We start from the raw sequence: 20,968 nt of genomic DNA, 5'->3' as shown, positions 1-20,968 counted from the left end.
TTGCAGGAGTTTTTGCCGTCTCGTTCCTCCATGACTTACAACGTGGGTGGAAGTTGTGTATGTGCATGTGTGTGTACATATTTGTGTGCTTGGACACAGCATGACAGCCTGCACGCTCACTGTGTGTGCGTGCGTGTACTCCCTGTGCGCCTTCGCATGCCTGCGCAACTCCTGATATATCTGCTGCACCGTTTGAGGTGTAGGCTGCATTTGAGAAGAAAATGTGCAGCAGCTTGTTGAGATCCAAGCCCCGGCAACACACACACTTATGCACACACGCACAGCCTCATTCCAAAGCTCCTCAAGTCCAGTTTTCCAGTAAAGAAATCAGCTTTAGCTAATGTATTGCTGCTCAGTAAACCTGCTCCTACAGATGCATTAAAAGCCCCTGCACTCTGAGGCCAAGGAGCAGCGTTCATTAGGCCACAGATGGTCTCCTCAGTAAGCCCCCAATGCACACTCACGCGATAAGCTCACTCCTAATCTTTACAACATTGTCTTCTGTCTAAAGAATGCCTAATAAAGGTTTAAGTGTTAAAAACTAAAGCTTGACTGATACTGGATGTTTACCGATAACAATATTAAATTCTGCTATCGATGTTGATATATTTACCAGAGATATGATCCCTTAAACGTGGCTTCCACAAACACTCATGGTGAAGAAGGTTATAGGGTTTAACGCCCTGACGAAGACAATCACGTTGAAACATTGGTAAATTCTTGAAATTATTTTTTGCATTGCGGCTACAAGTGTCCGACAGTCTTTTTCCACACTTGTGTTCTTTCATGGACGCCACGTCTCCACTGGTGTGTGTTCCTCCTTCCTACTTATCACATTCTTGTGACAAAGATCTGTAATGGAGGCTGATTAACAATAAAGTTTAATGTTTAGAATAACATCAGAGCAGTGAAACAGTAAACTTTTAACAGATTTTTTAAATCTTATAAATATCTTTAAATAAATTATATATTTATATACACACATATATACACACATTAAGTATGATATGTTTTATACATATATATATAAAATGTTTTATTAAGAAAAAGGATCAAAAATGCTTAAAATGCTCCCTATGAGACGCTAAGATTCTTACTAAAATAAAAATCTGCATTATGTTTTGTCAAAAAAGGCACATATGGGATAATATATATGCCAGCACACTGATAACACATAACAAGCCATATTTTGTATCAAATTAGACAAAAAGTAGAAATAAAATGTTCTTTATTTGACAGTACTAGACCGTTATTAGACTTTGTTAGAGGGTAATCAGAGACACTACAACAAAACTGTACTGTAAATTTATGTGAAATCACATATCTTCTATTTTCACATTTAAAAACATTTTGTGAACCAGATCCACCAATAAAAGCCAAAATTATAGAGGTAGAGGAATATTTTGTCTATGAGTGACAGAGGTAAATAATACACTTTAGTTTACAGTACAGTTCTGTTGTAATGTGTCTCCAATTACCCACTAAGAATGTCCAAAAAGGATCTTATTGGGGTATAACAACTATCTAAGAAAGGATTATTATTTTTTATCTAATTAGTTTATTTCTAGTTTTTGTCTAATTAAATACAAAATACAGCTTGTCACGTTTTATTAGTGTACTGTAAAACAAAGTGTCACACTGTCTGTCTCTATTAAAGACATCTCAGTTGGGTGGGGCAAAAAAAGTTAAATATTTACAACCTGTAACCTCACATGTATTTCATTGGATGAGATTCGTGTTACATTTGAAGGCAGGCAGTTATTTGAAATATTTATCTCATTATGTTTTACATTTTTGGAAGGTGTCTCATTTTAAAATTGAAATGATGTTTTTTTTTTTTTTTTTTTGCGGTACCTGCTCTCAGCATTGCTCCGCTCCACACAGCCAGCAGACATTATGATAACTGCTGCAGAAAACACAACAACCCTTTCCTTTGGTCATGCGCTGCGTGCTGATCATTAATTGCAATCTGCAGTGTTGTAAGTGAACATCTGCTTATAGACAACTGCTCCGTCTCTGTCTCTGCGAGGAGGCTGCGCGAGGTTTGCCGTGAATGTAGGTCATTAATTTGTTTCTGTCCTTTGTTTACTTAAGGAAGGGGGACAAAGGGGCAGCTGCAGAACCATTTGGCTGTGCCCAAGGCAGGCCAGCTCAACATGTTGGGAGGCTGAGACCAGCTTGGGCTCCTGTCTGGGGCCCGGGCCCCTGCACTCTGCTGCTTCGCGTGAGGGAGCGGCCTCTGCCAAGCTGCCAAGGAGGGCTCCCCGTACCAGGAGAGGGGAGGAAGGGAGGAGGGGGAGATAAAGAGAAGAGTGTCATGTGGACTCAAAGCGTCCTGATGTTTGACTGTTGTGCCATATTTTCAAACCAGCTTCCAGCTCGTCTCTCTAAACTGACATCTGCAGGTTTGGCCGAGGAAACGGCCTCCACAACTTTGTTGCAACTTCCAAAATCAGCTCAAGACAGCTGTTTGCATCAGAACGCTCAGTTTTTAAAGAATACCACACACACACACATGTTCATCCAGCTTCTTGTCAAAGTGTGTTTGCGTATGATGTGTGAAAAAATATTCAAGCCACCCAAGAATGCCATTTTTTTTGTTATTGTTGTTTGTTTTCAGTATGGATTTTCTTGTGCATAAAAAATGAAGCTGGTTAAATATACAGTAAAACCAAAGCGGCATACAAAAAGACCACAACAAATATGATTTTAGCTTTTAGCCTTGACCACAAAGCAACGCTAGCAGCATTCATTCAGAGCTTGTACGGCGCTGACGAGGAGAAAAGCCTTCTGTATCCTTTTCATGTCTGAGACTTGTTGATTCTCCATGAAAAAGGAAACACTCCCAGGCCAGGTCTAGCCATGGAAGAATTGACGGAGAGAGAAAGAGGAAAGCAGGGACAAACGTGTGTGTGTGTGTGTGTGTGCAAGTGATCGAGGATTGTCTGCATATTTAAAAGAGCCCCTTTGTCAGGCACTCAGCACAGCAGGACAGAAGGCAAGCAACAAGCGGCCCGCCTGCGAGCAGACAATACAGTGGTACTACACTGGCTGGGGAGGGAGAGAGGGCTGGAGTGGGGGATGGAGGTGGAGGAGGGAGGCAAAAAGGGGGGATATTTTTTTTTTTGGGAAAATCGGGGGGCACAGTGTCCCAGCAAACCATCCAGCCATCCAGCCACCCACTGCACCCTCCTCCCCCGCCCGAAAACAAAAGGCAACGCAACTCGAACTTGAATATCTGTGTGTCTCGGTGAGAGGGGGGCCCCAAATACTACTTACCCATAAACCCCCTCTCTGCTGCAACCCCCCACACACACACGCACACACACACACACACACACACACACACACACACACATAAATAGATACATATATATACACATATATATCATGCGTAAGAAAAACTCAAATAAGAATGTCGCTCAGCAATTCACACACACTTGTAAGAACACACACTCGCACGAAGAACACTGGTTTATATAACTTATCATGTAGTGGACACTGTAAAAAATACAGTTGTTTTCACTTAATTTTGTTTTAAATTGACTGAATTTGACACAAAAAATTATGATAATTTTGTAATTATTCAAAATGAAAAAACAACAACAACAAAAACACTTTTCTCTGGAAATAAACTTGATATTAATTCAGATGTAACTGAGAAAACCTGTTCACTAGACTCAAAATATTAAGTTGAACAACTCTTCAGTCACGCTGATGAGCTGATGACCTTTTACATTTTCTCAGTTTGTATGAACTTACAGCTGCAGCAGCTTCTGTTTGAGTAACTTTGTTCCAGTATTCTTACAAAGACAATATGTGCAGCTCAGTGAATTTATTACATTAAGTAAAGGGGGCTGATTTCAATACTAACCTTCAACATGGTTCAGTGTTTTCATTATCGTGAAAGTAAACAAAGATTGCTTATCTTATTAGAGGCACACAGCATGTCTTCATCATACGTTTTCTTCAAAGTAGAAAGAAGAACCAGTTGTTGAAAATTCATCATTTGAAGGCAGTTGCTTCATTAGATTTTTGAGTTTTAAATCAAACTCAAAGTCTTAAGTTTTGAAGTAAACAAAACAAAGTTCAAAATTTTCTCACAGTGTGCTTTGAACCTAGTTTGTCAGTATTTGGATGGTTAAAAATTAAACTGTTGCAACTGGAAAAAATGATAATTTTAACCATTACTCAATTTCATATTCAGCAGTTTTTGAAATTCAAGCTTTTGGGGGTCTCTAAAACTCTGACAGACAACAACTCAACAAAACATTATTAGCTGGTAAAACTTTTTCAAATCTTATGAGTTTGAGTTTGGCTCCGAACTCTAAAATCTGTTGAAGTAAGTTGCCTTGAAATTTTGGGTTTATCTCAGATCTTTCATTTTTATAGTATGCTGATCACGTTTCTTTGGAAACTTAATTAAATTAGTTGATTAAACTCTGAATTTTATACTCAGTCAACTCATCATTTCAAGTCAAAAGACTTCAAATTAAAACTTCTCCTGTTTATTAGCTCTGAAAATAACTGCTAGAAATTTAAGTTAAATCAACTTGAGTAAATAAAACAAGTTGACTAAATTCCACTAAAATCTTTGATGATTTTTTACAGTGCATGCACGCGCGCACACACACACTCACACACACTCACACACACTCATACACAAACACAAAGGCCTCCAGCTGGTCTGTCTTTAGGGCTGGGCTACGATGGGATTAAACAGTACTTGTCCTTTGTGTGCTTCTTGTATGGAAGGAGAGCAGCCATGAACTCTCCACATAAGAGAGATGTAGAGAGAAAGAGAAAAGAGAAAGACAGAAAAAGGGATGCAGTGAGAGACATAAATCTTTCAATCAGTAGGATTCATTTGAAGAAGAGTCGTCTGGGATAAACAGCTAAATTAATTGGATTTAAGGTTAATAAAGCAACAATGAAGCCAAGTGAAGAGAATGAAACCTCCTCCATACTTCTGCCATCCTCTCCCAGCTGTGTGTGTGTGTCTGCCAGATAAGGGGCATAACCAGGGCGTGTGCGGGGTGTTGTTGGAAACTGCTGGCACTGGGACACATGTGCACGACTCAGCACTTTATCATCGCCATGGTGACCTGACGGGGGTCACACAGGGAGGGGTCCTTTAGTGTCACTAACTCAACCTGCTGGGCTGCTGCTGCTGTGTAGATGTTAACAGCGTTACTGTACGTGTGTGTGTGTGTGTGTGTGTGTGTGTGTGTGTGTGTGTGTGTGTGCATGCGTGCATGTGCGTGCCGGACATCTGCTGCACCTGCCTGCTGAGCTGTACACATGTATACGCACACACACACACATACAGATACACACATGACAAGCGAGCAGCAGTCAGCCAGCTGTGGTGTTGAGGAAGAGTCAAGTTCATTCTCCCTGTCATGTCTTTCCTCCTGCTGAAACCCAGTGGAGACATGATGAAAGGGACACACACACACACACACACACAGCATTCTGGGTAATAGCTCACACTCCTGTTAGCATCATAAGCTGTGTGTTGGGAGTGTAACAAATCATAAAAATTCACAGTCGGATTTGATGTGTCACAGCGCTGTCAAGATGCAATACATTTTCAAATCAGCAGAGATCAGGAGCAGCATGTGTCTCACATCCATTTGTCAGTTTATAATAACCTTTAACTTGACACAAGTTTAAGATTTGAAACTTTGGAGCGAAACATCAGAGCTTTTCCTGACCCATTTAGAGAAGTTTCTCAGCAGCTGGTGACAAAAGCAGTGTTACATGTCTGTGTTACAGGGTTCAGTAGATTTTGAACAAAACGCCTGGTGAATGAGTTGATTTGATTCTGCCATAAACAACAAACATATAACACAAAGGAAATGAAGAAATCCCCCCAAAAATCCCACTGATTCAATCTAAAATGAATTCCAAAATGAAAAAAATGAAACAAACTGTAAATAGCATGTAACACAATCAAGGTGTTATGCATAACATTGAAGCATGCCGCAGGATAAAAAACACAAAAAAATACACCTCATCCACTGGAAAGAGAATTGGTAGTGACCGATATGATGCCTTCTGTTACAATGCCATGCAATGTGATATGATACAATACGGCACGGTGTGATACAGCACAATATGTTACAATACCACATGATAATTAAAGTGTGAGACTAGGCAGGTAGACACAACCACAGGTTTTAGATAAAAAAAAGTGGTTTTTATTTACAAAATTGAACTGAATGCAAAATACAACGGCTCAAATGACTCAGTTTGATCTTGTCTTCATTAGGCTCGAAACAGTACAAACTTGAACAGTGATTTAAAAAAAATCTGTCTGTGTGTGTGTAGTAACAGTGTATGGATTCTGCTTTTTGCCACCATTCAGTGCAGTGCAATAAAATACAGATAAAATCGAGAGGTGAAGTCCCTCCCCTTCCAGTGTGCCCCACAGGACCTTACTTCAGAAAAAATAGAGAGACAAATATGTTTTTGATCACAGATGAATTGTGTTATGAATTACACATATAATCCTGTCAATTTAAACAGTCATGTTCAAGTCAAGAAAGCCGTAGTTTGTGGCAGCTTTGTCATATTTTCATGGGAAATTGCTCAGTAAATTTCTTGTCTTGCACAATACAGTATGTGTCATCAACACCAACACTGTAGCGTTTTCTTACTTCAAGTATTTTATCCAGTGAGTTCCTGGTCCTTTTATCAGACAGGAAGTGAAAAAACAAGCAAGACCTGTTGACTACATCCTGGTATGAAAAGCAATTTTCTTGATTTGTAAAATTATCTTTGAAACCGACAAACACCATATGTGTAATCGACTCGAATGGCATGTCTCTTATCATATTTTTTTGGAAGTTGGTCCAGTGTAAGGGGAGTGACAGAGTTATTCTATTTTTTTTTGCATTTATTTCTCATACACTTTATATTTATTATTCTATTGTCTTTATTTTTATGTTACTGTATATTTTTTGAGCAATCTCTGGCACAAAAAGTGTGTCTTCATGCAGGATTAATAACATTCTGTCTTATCTTATCTTGTCTAAATGTCCAAAACAGTATATATATTGAGGTTTAACTTCAAAGTGCTTGCATGCTTTCAGCAGTTCAGCAGGTCATGTTGATACCACTGACTGCTGCAGACATGAGCTTGATTTCTAGCTCAACTTTTGAGAAATTCTGATGTGAAAGCATGAATTAGACTCAGCATATTGAACTATTATCTCAGCCTGCCAACGCAGAGATTGATTGCAAGAGCAGAAAATAAATTTATGCAAACAGTATGTCGAAACATGTCCGCTGCGCCATCTATTTGTCTATTTATCATATGGTCGACGTTTTCTTGACACAAGGAAAGACATCGAAAACACTCCTGACAGCAGAGAGTGTGCATGAGAGGAGTTAACTGGCGCACATGCATGTATGCGTGCAGTTATTGTGTGTGTATGTGTGTGTGTGTGTGTGTGTGTGTGTGTGTTTGTGTGTGTTCTCTCACCCTGTGATGCCAACCTCTCCGCTCCCTCCCAGCTCTGGCCAGGCACGACCCATCTGTCACATTCCTCCTTCCATCCCTTCTTCCATCCCTCCCCCATCCGCCGCATCCATCCCTCCCTCTGCGTACCCATCCCTTCTTTTCCATCCCTCCTGTTTCTCTATCTGCCTTCATCCCTCCATCTCTCCCTGCCTCCGTCACCCTCCACCCGCCCTCCCTCACACTCTGTTCCGTCTTCTTTTTCCGCTCCTTCCTGCAAACTCCTCGTCTCTCTGGCTCTTTTCCTCTTAAGAAGTTCCTTTCTAGTGTCCGCTCCTCTCCCTTTCGCTGCTTTTCTCTCTGCCTTTATTGTCTGTGTCAGCTCTAAACAACCGGGCTTGAAGAGATGAAAACACAAACATGTGGTCACTCCAGCTTGTGTAATAATAACAATAGTCATCATCAAAAGACAACACAATCGAGCCCAAGAGCTTTTTTCCATTGTAGCCCAGCTACTTGAGGCCAACGTGGGACCCTGCAGGCCCATGTAGAGGCCTAAGGCCCAGTGTTACTGCTCCATGCTGAACCAAACTGATCCAATCTGGGCTAGAGAGACAGGGGTCCTGCCTAGGGAACTGGCACTGTCTCCCTGTATGTGTGTGTGTGTGTGTGTGTGTGTGTGAGTAGTGTAGCATCAGGGGTGTAGCCTGGGGTGTACTGGCATGGCTGTGCATTGGATTATTGAAGGCAGCTTGGGACCATCTGTATGGTGGTGGGGAAGAAGTACAGAAGGAGGAGAGGAGACTGAAAGACCAAAAGAGTTCTTTCTTTCTTTCTTTTTGCATCTTTAATTTTTTCCTTATTTTGCATCTGTGCAAACAAATGAACAGAACTGAATTATTTCAGTTTGATCACCATGACCGCACTGTATATATTGTCATGTCTGCTGCCCTCATTTAGGGCCAATAGAGGGTCAGGACCCGTCAAAGTGGTAAGAGGATAGGAAAAAGGGAACAAGATAGGAAAGGACAAAAGCATAGTTTACTTTTTCTTTTACACTAGTATTGCTTTGATGGCAATGTTAGCACTTCAGCTGTTCCACCGCTTTTGAGAAAGTGAATACCTACTGTGATGCCACCCATTGGTTTGTGGACTACCGTTTTGAAACCTCAAGTCTGGAATTATGGCCGTCACCATCTTTATTTTTTTGGAGCCAGAAGTGACCAGAAGTCTAGACGCCAGAAGTGGAGCTGGGAACTGTATACAATGCTATGCCTTTATTCTGATTGGATCTGACTGAGAACCTGAGGACACTGTGGTAGTGACTTGTAAATCACAAGGTAGCCAAATGCCCAAAGTCAGTTAAACATTGTCTTTTGGGCTGAAACTGATTGGCCCATCGTGGCTTTTATTTGGACCAACATAGATGTGAAAACTGTGCCGTGTTTACCAACTGTTTTGGTCCAAAAGTTGGTATTGTGGTAGCCACAGTCTAAGCTGTACTTTGTATTTAGTGCTAATGTTGCAATAACATGTTGTAGCATGATAAATACATGCTAAACATTATACCAGCTAAACATCTGCAAACATCTACACCTCTTAACTTTGCCATTGTATGTGTGGGGCATTCATGTGGACTTATAGACATACATACAATACATCATTGATGCAGTGCACATCAACAGACGCTGTGTCAGAGACAAAGCGTTCCAGGTGCACAACGCCAAAAATAAGCAAAACAACATGTCTGACCTTGAATAATTGATGACTTTGTTTGCAAAAATAACTTTTTCCATTTTTTTCTTTTATAACTCTTCTTATTTGAAACCCCAGCAGTGAAGCTTCCTTGCACAGAGGAGTAAAAACGCAGCATGAGGTAACAGACACCATCATACAGTTTATTTTCTGCCACTTAATAACATTGGCAACATATTATTGCTTGTATTTTTAAAACATAGGTTTTACTACATGGTATAATGTATTATTTTAGCCTGCTGCCATTATTGTGTGACATCAAACAACTGCTTCTTCTTGAAGTCGGGGTAGATGGCTTTGCCCATTTTTGTTCACAAGTGGGAACTCAGTCAGAAATTTTCAAGTACCAAGTTGTCTGGAGCGCAACAATAGAGGACCGCGCATATGCATGCCTCATAATAGTATATGTATTAAAGTAGCATGTATTAAAGAATTTCTCAACTTTTCGTGAGTCTAGGTTTGTTGGAATGACATCCACATCAGTGAACTGCTCCAGAGTTCACTTGACAGTGGTCCAAGACCACCGCTTTGAGGCAGAGTTGAGTTTGAGTCTGGCGTTCATGCCAACCGTAACGAAGCGCACCATGGTGTTAAACACTCCAGGGTTCAGTTCAACCATAGTAAACAAAGCTGGTGTGAACCTGCCCTTAGTCTATTTTTTGTAAAATACTGAAGAGTTGGATCTATTTCAAATGAGCGGAAGTATCGCAGTTTTAGCAATGCATTTACACCAAAGACCCCAAAGTCTCAACTGTACAGCAACTAATCAGCCGCACAATCAGCAAACATGATTAAATGTGAGACATCAGAGCCTGTGAGAAAATTCTCAGTTTCTCGAGAGATCTCTCCTTTCTCTCCTGATACCACCTCTGATACCAGAACTCAGAGAACTGTATGATACAGAGTACAAATCTGACACCAGTGACCCGATTTCTTTTTTAATTCATAATCTCATTGTGTGGATCTGAGTCACTGTTTCACGTAAGGTCAAGAAAGTTCAATAAAGTCAGTATTGACGCAGACAGTTTGTATGTGGGCTTTCCCTCGGATAGAAAGTCTCAGAGGAAAGCCAACAAATCATCTTGACGACCTATTTTCCTTCCTCTTCCATCGAAGCAATTATACTGAACCAGGACATGGGCTGCTGAAAGAAACCTGCAGTATTACAGATAAGTGGAAAGCATTCACTCCACTTACTTGCAGTACTTATTTATACTGAACGGGGCTTGGAGCATTTCCCAGCACATGTCGAATGAGAACCTGGACAGGCCGTCAGTCTATCACAGCACTGACACACACAGACAAACAGTTTCACTCACACTGCGATTTCCAGTTCATCTGACCTGCGTTTCTTCGGACTGTAGGATGAAACCGGAGCACATGGAGAACACGCAAACTTGACTTGACTATTTCCAGTAGTCCAGGTGCAATAACAAATAAATCTGATGCCTCAGCCCAGGTATCTGATACCAGTGCTGTGTAAACCTCAGTACATGGAATTTATCAGAATCATTATCGTCCATCCATCTACATGGGTCTAACCAGGGGTCTTCTCCCAGTACGATGTGTATGAGGCTAATCACATGACCAAACCACCTCAGCTGGCTCCTTTTGACACAAAGGAGCAGCAGCTGTGCTCTGAGCTCCTAACCCTTTCTCTAAAGAAACTCATTTTGGCCACTTGTATCCATGATCTCATTTTTTTCAGTCACTACCCAAAGCTCATGACCATAGGTGAGGGTTGGAACGTAGACTCACATCATAATCACTATGTTTACTAAATTTTAGGACACAAAGAAGCTGTATTTATTGTGGATCTATAGCGTCATGGCTGATACCAGATACCAGTATCAGGGTCAGTGCTGGTCCCGTATATCAGATCAATGCACCTTCAGAATCTGGGACCTTCTTGCCTTGAGTGGACAGAGGACCAGCATGTTGTTCAAAAATCTTTAACTGTAAACCTAAAAATTAAGAAACTGTTGCTGCTCAACCTCTCCAGAAAGTCTTTATTCATAAAACTGAATATTACCTGAGAGTCTGAGCTTCTGACAGTTATTTGACTCTTCCTTGAGCATTACAGTAAGCCCTGATGTTTAACGTGGTCATAGTAAAAAGAGTCATCTGGAGACAGTGGTTTCAATTTCCCCTCTCTGCTATATGAGCTATATGACTTGAAAATATTTGGTACATATCCACCTCAAGTTTCTTAAGATGTGGGGATCCTTTATTGAGAGGTATGGACTCGGGAACTATATTGTACTCTGCTTTGATCCACCATGTTTTCAGTTTTCTGGGCTTCCTTGACCTCAGTTACTCTTGGTTCCATGGTCCTCTAACCCGAGATCCGCTTGTGGACATCTTATAGATTGGCATGCATACTGTTTGCTTTATTTTGTTCAAGTTTTTCATGTATATTTGTTCACTTTTGTTGTTTGTGCTGTGGAAAAATTTAAAAAGTTTGAGCCTGTCTACCTCATGAAGCACTTTGGATATATGAACGTGCAGATCAACATTAAAAAACAGCTGTGTCTCTGTGCATGTGTGTGTGCGTGTGCATGGGCGTGCATGTAACATGTATGGTTGTGTGTGTGTGTGTGTGTGTGTGTGTGTGTGTGTGTGTATTGTGGGTCTTCCAGCAGGTCTTCTCAAGAAGGCAGACAGGCTGGCAAGCAGCTGTGGTTGTAACTCTCTTTCTCACATACACACACACACACACACACACACACACACACACACACAAACCTTAGAACCCACACACGCACACGCTCACTCTCTCTCTCACACACACTTACACACACACACACACACACACACACACACACACAAAACACAAGCTGTTGTTGCTTAACGACTGGGCTGCTCCGGAGCACATCTGCACTCTGCATTATCATTAGCTCTCTCCCGCATCCCCAGGATCGCTGACAAAGTGAACAATACCGACAATCACCCCCATCAGCTGTGGCCATATGGGCGCCATCCATAGCCGTAGCCCCCCCTGGCTGGCTGGGTGGGTGGAGGGGATGAGGGGTAGAGTTGGTGGTGTTGGGGTGGGCGGGGGGGAGCATAGCAGCAATTGTGCCAGCATCTGTTTGGCACTCACTTGCTCACTCGGCCATTTTTGAAGATGAGTCGGCCGAGCTGGCGATGAAGAAAGTTTCTTTTTGCAGTTATCACAACAAACCCGATCTGTGTGTGTGTGTGTGTGTGTGTGTGTGTGTGTGTTTTCTTATTATCTCTTTTCCCACCCATCTCATTTATTACTCCTCCTCTGTTGCCCCTGTCTCCATTTACTCTCTTGGAAATAAAGGTGCTAACCAGAACTTTGACATGTTCCCACTGGAGAACCCTTGCACTTGGAACCCTTTCAGAGAGTCCTACCTAGAACCCAACATAATGGGTTATATCTAGAACCATCTGTGAAAGGTTTCACCCAGAGCCCCCAGAAGAGGTTCAACAACTAACCCTTCTATGGTTTAATGGTTCCACTCAGAACCCACTCATTTTACAGTCCAAGGGTTGTATTTAGAACCCACCAAGAGGGTTCTACTGAGAACCTTTTTATATTCCCAGGGTTCTATCTAGAACCCAGCCAAGGGATTCAACTGAGAAACTTTTTATATTTTTATATTAACTCTAACAAAGATTTCAACAATCCAGAACCCATGGTCTTACAAAGAACCCTTGACAAAGCCCTGTCCTCAAACAAGGATTCTTTAGAAGCAAATGGTTCTGGGTAGAACCTCAACCCTTCAGAAAGAACCCTTATTTCTAAGAGTGAACCTCTCTACCTCCACTTTTCCTCCGCTCCTCTCCCACCCTCCCGTCTCCCTCCCCTGGACAGTTAAATGTATTGCCAGGTACGCTCCTGTCGGCTGCGTCTTGTAATTGCCACCACCTTAATCCTCCGTCCTAATGGGCTGGGAGGAGGAGGAGGAGAATGGGAAGGAGAGGTGTGTGTGTGTGTTTGTGTGTGTGTGTGTGTGTGTGTGTGTGTGTGTGTGTTTGTGGTGGGGGAGTCAGCCCAGATGGCACAACAAGGTGCGCTCCACCACTCTTCTGCTAGATCCCCAAATCTCTCCCTTCCTGTGGCCCTCTCCGTCTTCTCTCCTACTTGTCTTTTCTCCCTCCTGGACTTTGAACCCAGCTGGCGGAGGTGTTTTTTCTGGGATCAGCAGCAGAATCCTTCACTGCTGTTCTAATTATCTTTCAACTCCAAACCCCAACTGTATATCATTCTTTTATATCCACATTCCTCTCTAACTTCTTTCTCTCTCTTTGCATTTCTTTTTCTCTCTCTCTGATGGATCACAAGCAGAAGCTTCAGTCGCTCCTTGGAGATTTTTGGAAAAACAGACACTTCACAGCGCATGTGTCACCTTGAGATTAGTGTTTGTTGATGCATAGTTTTAGTCTATTGGTGTTTTGGATGTTGTTCTTGTGCAAAATATGAAAATGTTGACAACAGGTGTAGCCATTCATTGATTTTTCTTTTGTTTAGCTATTTGCTCCACCAGCAGTTGCTTTAAACCCAGGAGGAATTATTTGGAAATACTTACAGCAAACTGCTGTGCAGAATCAGAAGGAATCATACATTCCCTTTGATTTTCATGTGCAGATAACTATGTTACTGCACTCTTTCTACAGTGTAGTTGGTAGAGAATCATGAGTTCCATAGTTGCATACACACACAGTAATACACACTTATCAGGAACTTTCATACAAGTTTACTCAATTACAACCAAGGCCAATTCATGAAAAGCTGATTGGTGGACTTTGTGATACAGTAAGATTTTGTTAGATCAGGAAGTTGATTTCTACATTTATGTGATTTATTTGATGGGCAGAAATGACTAAAAACTGCAACTGATAAGGTAAAATATCCTTTAAAGCAGCATTAATCAACAAAGCAGAGGAACAAGCTGTAAATATACCATGGGCAAATCACCTTCAGATGGCAATTAGTTGTCTGTTTACAAGAAGGAGTAGAATTCACGTTCATTTAGAGACATGTTTTAGGTTACCTAAGGAATGTAAGTCCAATATTCACTCTACTTTTAGCTCTGTTTTGGTCTCCATCAGCTCCTCTGAGAAATATCAGGCTCTTTAGCTACTAAATGCTCCACTATGTTCATCAGCTAGTTGTTAACTTTGCCTTCAGTTGATGAAAATATTGATTGGTGCAGCTTTTTCTCCCACTGCCCTCCCATTTGAATATTTTCCAATAATTTCCTGGAAGAAGAAGAAGAAGAAGAAGAAGAAGAAGAAGAAGAAGAAGAAGAAGAAGAGATAATGAATGTGAAAGTTTGTGCAAGTATCTCAACAAATGGAAGGAAGCTTATCATAATGATGAGCCACATCAGCCAAAGTCATTTTTTTGTAAAATATGACACATATTTTATCACACGGAGGGAATTTCATTACTTTTGGTGGTAACTAGACAAGTAACTGATGTCTACTGCTGTTTTAAACTAATAATACAATTACAATTAGTAAAATTTAAAGATTTAAATGGCTTGTTTCCCATTACTGGTGTCTTACATTAAAGTAGTGGCCAAATGCAGAGGATAGCGAGCTAAATTATTGGCTGTTCAAACGTTAGATAGAAAGGTAATGTTAAGTGTAAGCTATGTTAGTCCTGGCTTTAAATCGTTAATGCATTTTATTGAGAAGACATATCATTAATGTAAAATGTAATCAGGGGACTGATTTGAGACGATATAAGCAGTTGACTGGTATCTGGTTTGACTTGGTTTGTCTTCCTCGGCTTACAGCAGGGACTTGACTCGTGTGATTCTCACTGCAGTAACACGGGTCTTGCTTAAAACCTGAAGAGAAAGACTTGAGACCTGCTTATGACTTGCACGTTACCCCCACCTCTGCTTAGAGGTGCCAGTTCTCTGAAGATCCATTTGCTCTCAGCTGTCAGTTCCTGGTGTTTTTCCCAGCTGCCAGCTGATCTTCACCATCAGGGCCACAGATCAGTTGGTGAACGTTTTTTTTTTTTTCTCCCTGTTAGCAGCTTTTATCCTGGTGAGACAAAAACAGGACAAACCAGCCCTCAACCTCTGCCCATACAGCTGTGTGTGTACATGAGGTGCTCATAGGTCTCCATTCATAAACAGAGAGCATGTTTGTATGTGTGTGTCAGGTTGCAGTCCTACCCTGCTCTTCTTCAACTACCCCCCCCCTCACAGAGCAGAACAAGCGCCTCCTGGGCAAATATTTAAAGTCAAAACAGACTAGGCCCATAAAAAGCTGAGAGGTGGTGGTGGTGTGGCTACATCTGTCAGGGGGGAAGGAGAGGGAGAGATGAGAGGAGAGAACTGGGGGAGAAGAGGGGTGACAGCAGCTGCCGAAACGAGTCTGGACACTGCTGACGCCAACACCTGTCCATACTGGAGACAACGCGGCTAGCAAATGTCCAGCAGCCACAGCCCCTCAAAGATCACACACATGCAAACACACGCCTGAATGTTTCTATCTAAATGTGGAATACACTTATCAACACACACACACATACACACACACACACACACACACACACGAAGACACACAGATACAGACACAAACACACACCTAACCCAGCCCTTTGTAGCCCACCACACCCCTTTCCTCTGGCTGACCCCCATCTGTTGCCTCCCTGGGGAGTGTGTGCATGCATCTGTGTGGATGTGTGTGTGTGTGTGTGTGTGTGTGTGTATGGGTAGGAGGTCAGGGGAGGGGACAGGCAGGCGTTGGCCCCGGCTGCCCATTGATCAACAGCTGCTAGGCTTCTCATGCTGAGCTGGACGGCTGGGAAGGCGACAGCAGCTGGGTCGGGGAGAAGGTAAAAGCTCAGGGCCAGAGGCTGGGGGCCGGGGTCGGGGCCGGGGGCCGAAGCTTACAGGCTGGGACCGGGAGCAGGGTTGAAGCCGGGGCTTGGGCCACGGTAAAGGCCAGACATGAGTGAGTTTTCAGCTGAGGGAAGGGAAGCAGTCGGGGCAACAGGCGAGGGATGGAGCTGCCAGAGATGGGTAGCAAAGCTTTGGACGGCAGCCAGATGCTGAGCAGAGGACGGATGCCAGAAAGAAACAATGAGGGTAGATAAAGTAGAGTTTAGGCCGGGATGTAACTGAAACAAACTAGTTAAAGTCATCCGGACACATATAAAGAGTGTTAATACCTGTTCCCAGTGACCACACTCGAAGGTGAAATGAAAGCCTGCTGTCGTGGCGTAGCCATCCAACATGATGGAAGTGGTTGTGTAAAGAATAACGAGAGCTTCAGATCCCACCCTCTTCCACACTTTCACACATCTGGTCAATCGCTGCAAAAAGTGAATGAATGTTGGACTTGTCTGTTTTGGACGGCGTGGGTGGGGGGCTGTTTAGACACAGAACAGGAAAACTAGGGAATAGTATGCAGGCAAACTTTCTCACAGGAAATTAGTTCTCTTGATCTGAAAAAATATATGAAAAATGACTCTTGGGTTCAGTACGTAGGTGTTTATGAAGAATTGCGGAGCTTTTAATGGCATCAGTAGTGCAAATTTGTGCTTTCTATACAGGTGTTGGTTGGACAAATGAAGCAATTTGAAGACGTCACTTTGAGGCTCTGGGAAATTATGATGAACATTTTTCACAATTTCTTGATATTATACAGACTAAACAATATTCAATTAATCGATAATGACAATAATTGTCAGTTGTCTAATATATATTATTGAATCATAATTATCTAAGAGGCACATGACTTTAATGTTCCAGCTAAGAAAGGTGGAGTGGTTCTCTAGTGCCAGGGAGATCAATAAAGGATCATCTTATCTTAACCTCTTATGATATTAATTCCTTTGTTGATTATATTTTTATTATTAATCTGAATTTACAAAGTAACAAAAGGTATAAAATAAAGTAATAAAATAAAATATTGCAGCAAAAAATACAATACTTCCCTCTGAGTATTAGTGGCCTAGAAATAGAAAGCAGCAGAAAATGGAAATAATTGTGCAACAGTTACCTTAAAACTGTACTTAAGTACAGTACTTATGAATTTTCTTAGTTACTTTCCACCTCTACGTAGGTACAAAACAATGTGTCACAAAAACTGATGATAAATCTAAGTCTAGTACATATCAGTTACTGCGCTCTAATTTTTTTTTACAGCAGAAGTATTTAATATTTAGAACAACTTTTCTTCTTGGACTAGGAGTATTTGAGTTTTAAAAGTGATTAAAATAATAAATTTATTGATTTGAATAACATTTAGATAAAAGCTTTTCATGACTTAAGACTAAATGAAAGTGACATGACCGTGTGTGCACTCAAATTTTATCAAAAGGACAAGGATTACATGACTGAATATGTGTATAACTGCAGATGTTAGAAATATTTATTGTTTAATTGTTTATTGTTTTCAATCAAATTGAATTTCAGGATACTTATGTATTTGTTTCTTTTTTTTTTTTCTTTTTTTTTATAAATGGTGAATTCCCTTTGCAAACAACAACAACAACAAAAACTTTGCACAGGTTGGGTTTCACCCCTTGAAGTTTGTGCCACAACTGCTGCTGATCGCTGTTCGGAGCGTATATACTGTGGTTTGGTGTGTGTGCGTGTGTGTGGGGTGAGAGACTAAACAGGAGCTGATATAAGAGCTGACAGCTGTTAACGGTGTCGGCCGTCACACATCTGCTGCGTTTGGGCTCTTTTACAGAGCGGCCACAGTTCAGGGGGTGAGAAGAGGAGGGGAGGAGGGGGAGGAAGGGAGGGGCTGGAAAGAGGAGGAGAGAAGAACTGAAGCAGGTGAAGGAGGCTTTTTACAGCCATGCATTCCTCAGAGAGGTTGGAGTCATGGGTCAGCAGCAGAGCAGATCAGGTAGAGGTTTTCTGGGCGGCTCAAGGGCACTGTGGCAGCGGTGCAGAGCCTTAAATCACCTCCATGTTTGGTCCAGCCTCTTTAATGATTCTGGTAGTGTTTGATGAGGCATGAGAGACAAAGGACAGTGCGCTGAATTTCATTAAAGGAGTGAATACTGCCCAGTTTAAGAGAGAAAAAGCTCGACTTGACCTGACCTTTAATCTCTAAACTTTTCCCGTCTTGGCAGCAGGAGTTACGATAATATTTTAGATGCTAAACTTTTTTTTTATCTTCAGTTTGCTTTAGGGTGGAATGTCTCTTTTAAATGTGGTCTAACACACGTGTAACCTAAATGTCAGTAGCTACCTGACCTTTGCACACAAGTCAGACCACCTTAACAGAGAAACAGAGAAAATAACAAGAGCTGCGGGTAAACTCATCAAATGCATATTACCACCTTAAGCCCAGACTGCAGGACCCAAGTACTATCTGCTATTTAAAGGAATAGTTTGATAGATTTGGAAATATACTTATTGAAGTTACATGAGAATGCTGATATAACTATCTGTATCATGTCATACCTTGTATAGCTTAGCTTAGCATAAAAGCAGGAAATGGGGGAAACAGCTTGACTGGCTCTGTCCAAAGGTAACAAAATGTGCCTACCTGTTAAAGCTGGGGTAGTTTCATAATAACCTTTGAGCTTGATGTAATTCAAGTTGTCTGAGAGGAAACTAGGACTTCCACTCCTCTTGGGTCTGTTTTCAGGCTTTAGAAAAGTCTGTGATGGGAGACTTTGTCCAAGTTGTTGATTATTGAGTGTCATAGCGACCGATGAATGAGACTCAACAATCAACTATCATTCTTCAGAATCGATTCTTGAACCTTTAAATATTTTAAGTTTAATCTGTATAAAAACTGAATTGTGAAAATGAGCAGTTGTGATTTCACAGGTGGTTATGTTCCAGACTATTTCTTGGCTGAGAGCAGCACTTCATGTTTTCAGCTAAACTCTTGGCAGAAACTTCATATGTACGATACAGACATGAGAGAGGCATCGATCTGATTAACTAACTCTCCACAAGAAAATGCTGAACTATTCTTTTAACCACTGTCGCTGTTGAGAGATCTTGTAATCATTAGCTTCATGTTAATGGAACAATTTGTTTTAAAATAGCAAAAACTGGTCTTTGTCAGAGAATCTAAAACATGGTTGCAGATTTCATTCTCTCCTCTGGCTGCTGATGTTTTGGGGTTTATATTTGAATCTAGTTGTGTTTTGTCTCAATAACTAATATTATTATTATTTTTTCCGTGTGGTGCCATGTTTTGATATTTTATGTAATTTTTATATGTTTTAGGTGATTCTGATCACTTGAATGTTATTTTCTGTTTCTGTAACTCATCACTATTGCTGCATATCTTGACCAGGACACTACCTGAGAGGTTAAAGCTGCATTATCCACATTTCTATTTTAAAAATTGATCAAATGACTGCATACTGGGAAAGGATACAGATAATTATCACCAAACTCAGCAGTTCTTTTGATTCTTTTAGCACCTTTAAGCTCATTATTTTGGTTTTACACCCCTTAACATTTTTTTTTTCCGTTTTTCTCCTCAGGATGACAATAAAGCAAGGTGCAATCACTAAATGAACAATAAACATTTGTAAACAACCCCGTCCACCCTCACCGTGATACATAGCTTCCCCCAAATACAAAAAACAACCATAATAAAAAGAACATACATAAATCATAAACTATAATAAACTAGACCAACAGTAATATGACTATATTGATAATGAAAAAATAAACAAATATAAATATATCAGCCTGAAAGACAACACTCCTGACATGTAAAAGAGAGGCATTTCAGATCTTCTCTAATTCTTTAAAGGAACCACAAAAGATTAGTTCAGCATTTTCTAATTTAAGAAAATACAGAATATCTCTAATCCAGTGAGTAAAGGTAGGTGGAATTACAGCCTGTAACTATAGTGTTTGGTTTTACTCTCGCTGCTCTTATCACATTTCCAGCTGCAGGCAGCTGTTTGTAGGAAGAAAGCTCATAAAAAACTTGATTGTATGCTATTTGCCCAGCATCAATCAGCAGAGAGACAAAGTTAGCGACTACATGTAGCTGGTGAACATACTGGAGCTAAAAAGCCCTTCAAGAGAGTGTGGAGAGCAAAACAGAGATCATTTAGACTCATCAGGTGTCCAGATCCATATCTGCCACATCAATTTATGGTTTTAAAATGATAATACATCAATGTTTTGTTTACAGAGAACAAGTGGCCAAAGAAATCAAATAATGCAGATTTAAATAAGTAAGACTTTACATAATGTTCCTATAATAATGTGAATGTAAAGCAATAAAGAAACAACATTTTCCACAGCAGCAGAGCTCAGACACTGATGGAGGACATAATGGATGTGATGATATGGACACACTCTGCTGTATGTCTTGGCATTTCCATTTCACGAAGAGGTCTTTGTCTTCAAGTCAAAGGTCATGGACGCACGAACGAAACATGTCAGTTTAAGAAAACGTCTTCCTGAAAGGGTGCGTGTATGTTTGCGTGTATATTTGTGTAGGGGTGCATGTAGCTGAGTGCACCAGAGTGTGTTTATGTGTGTGTGTGCGTACTAACACCACAGTTGGCTGAAGGAGAAAACTCATTTGCTTGTCCATTTACTCTGCTTCCCTTTGCAGCACAATGCAGCGGCAGCCATTGGACAAAGAGGCCGCACTGTGGGATTCAAATGAAGGAGGGAGGAGGGGAGCAGCGCAGAGAAAGGATGAAGGGGTTGGTAGTGGTGGGGTACGGAGGTTGAGTTTGGAGGGTGGAGAGGATTGAAAGAGTTGTACAAGGAGGGGGGAGGAGGTGATAGATGATGAGGACTA

This window comes from Lutjanus erythropterus, chromosome 14 (assembly GCF_056507025.1).
Source record: "Lutjanus erythropterus isolate fLutEry1 chromosome 14, fLutEry1.hap2, whole genome shotgun sequence".
NCBI lineage: Eukaryota > Metazoa > Chordata > Actinopteri > Lutjaniformes > Lutjanidae > Lutjanus > Lutjanus erythropterus.
This window is presented reverse-complemented; position numbering follows the sequence as displayed.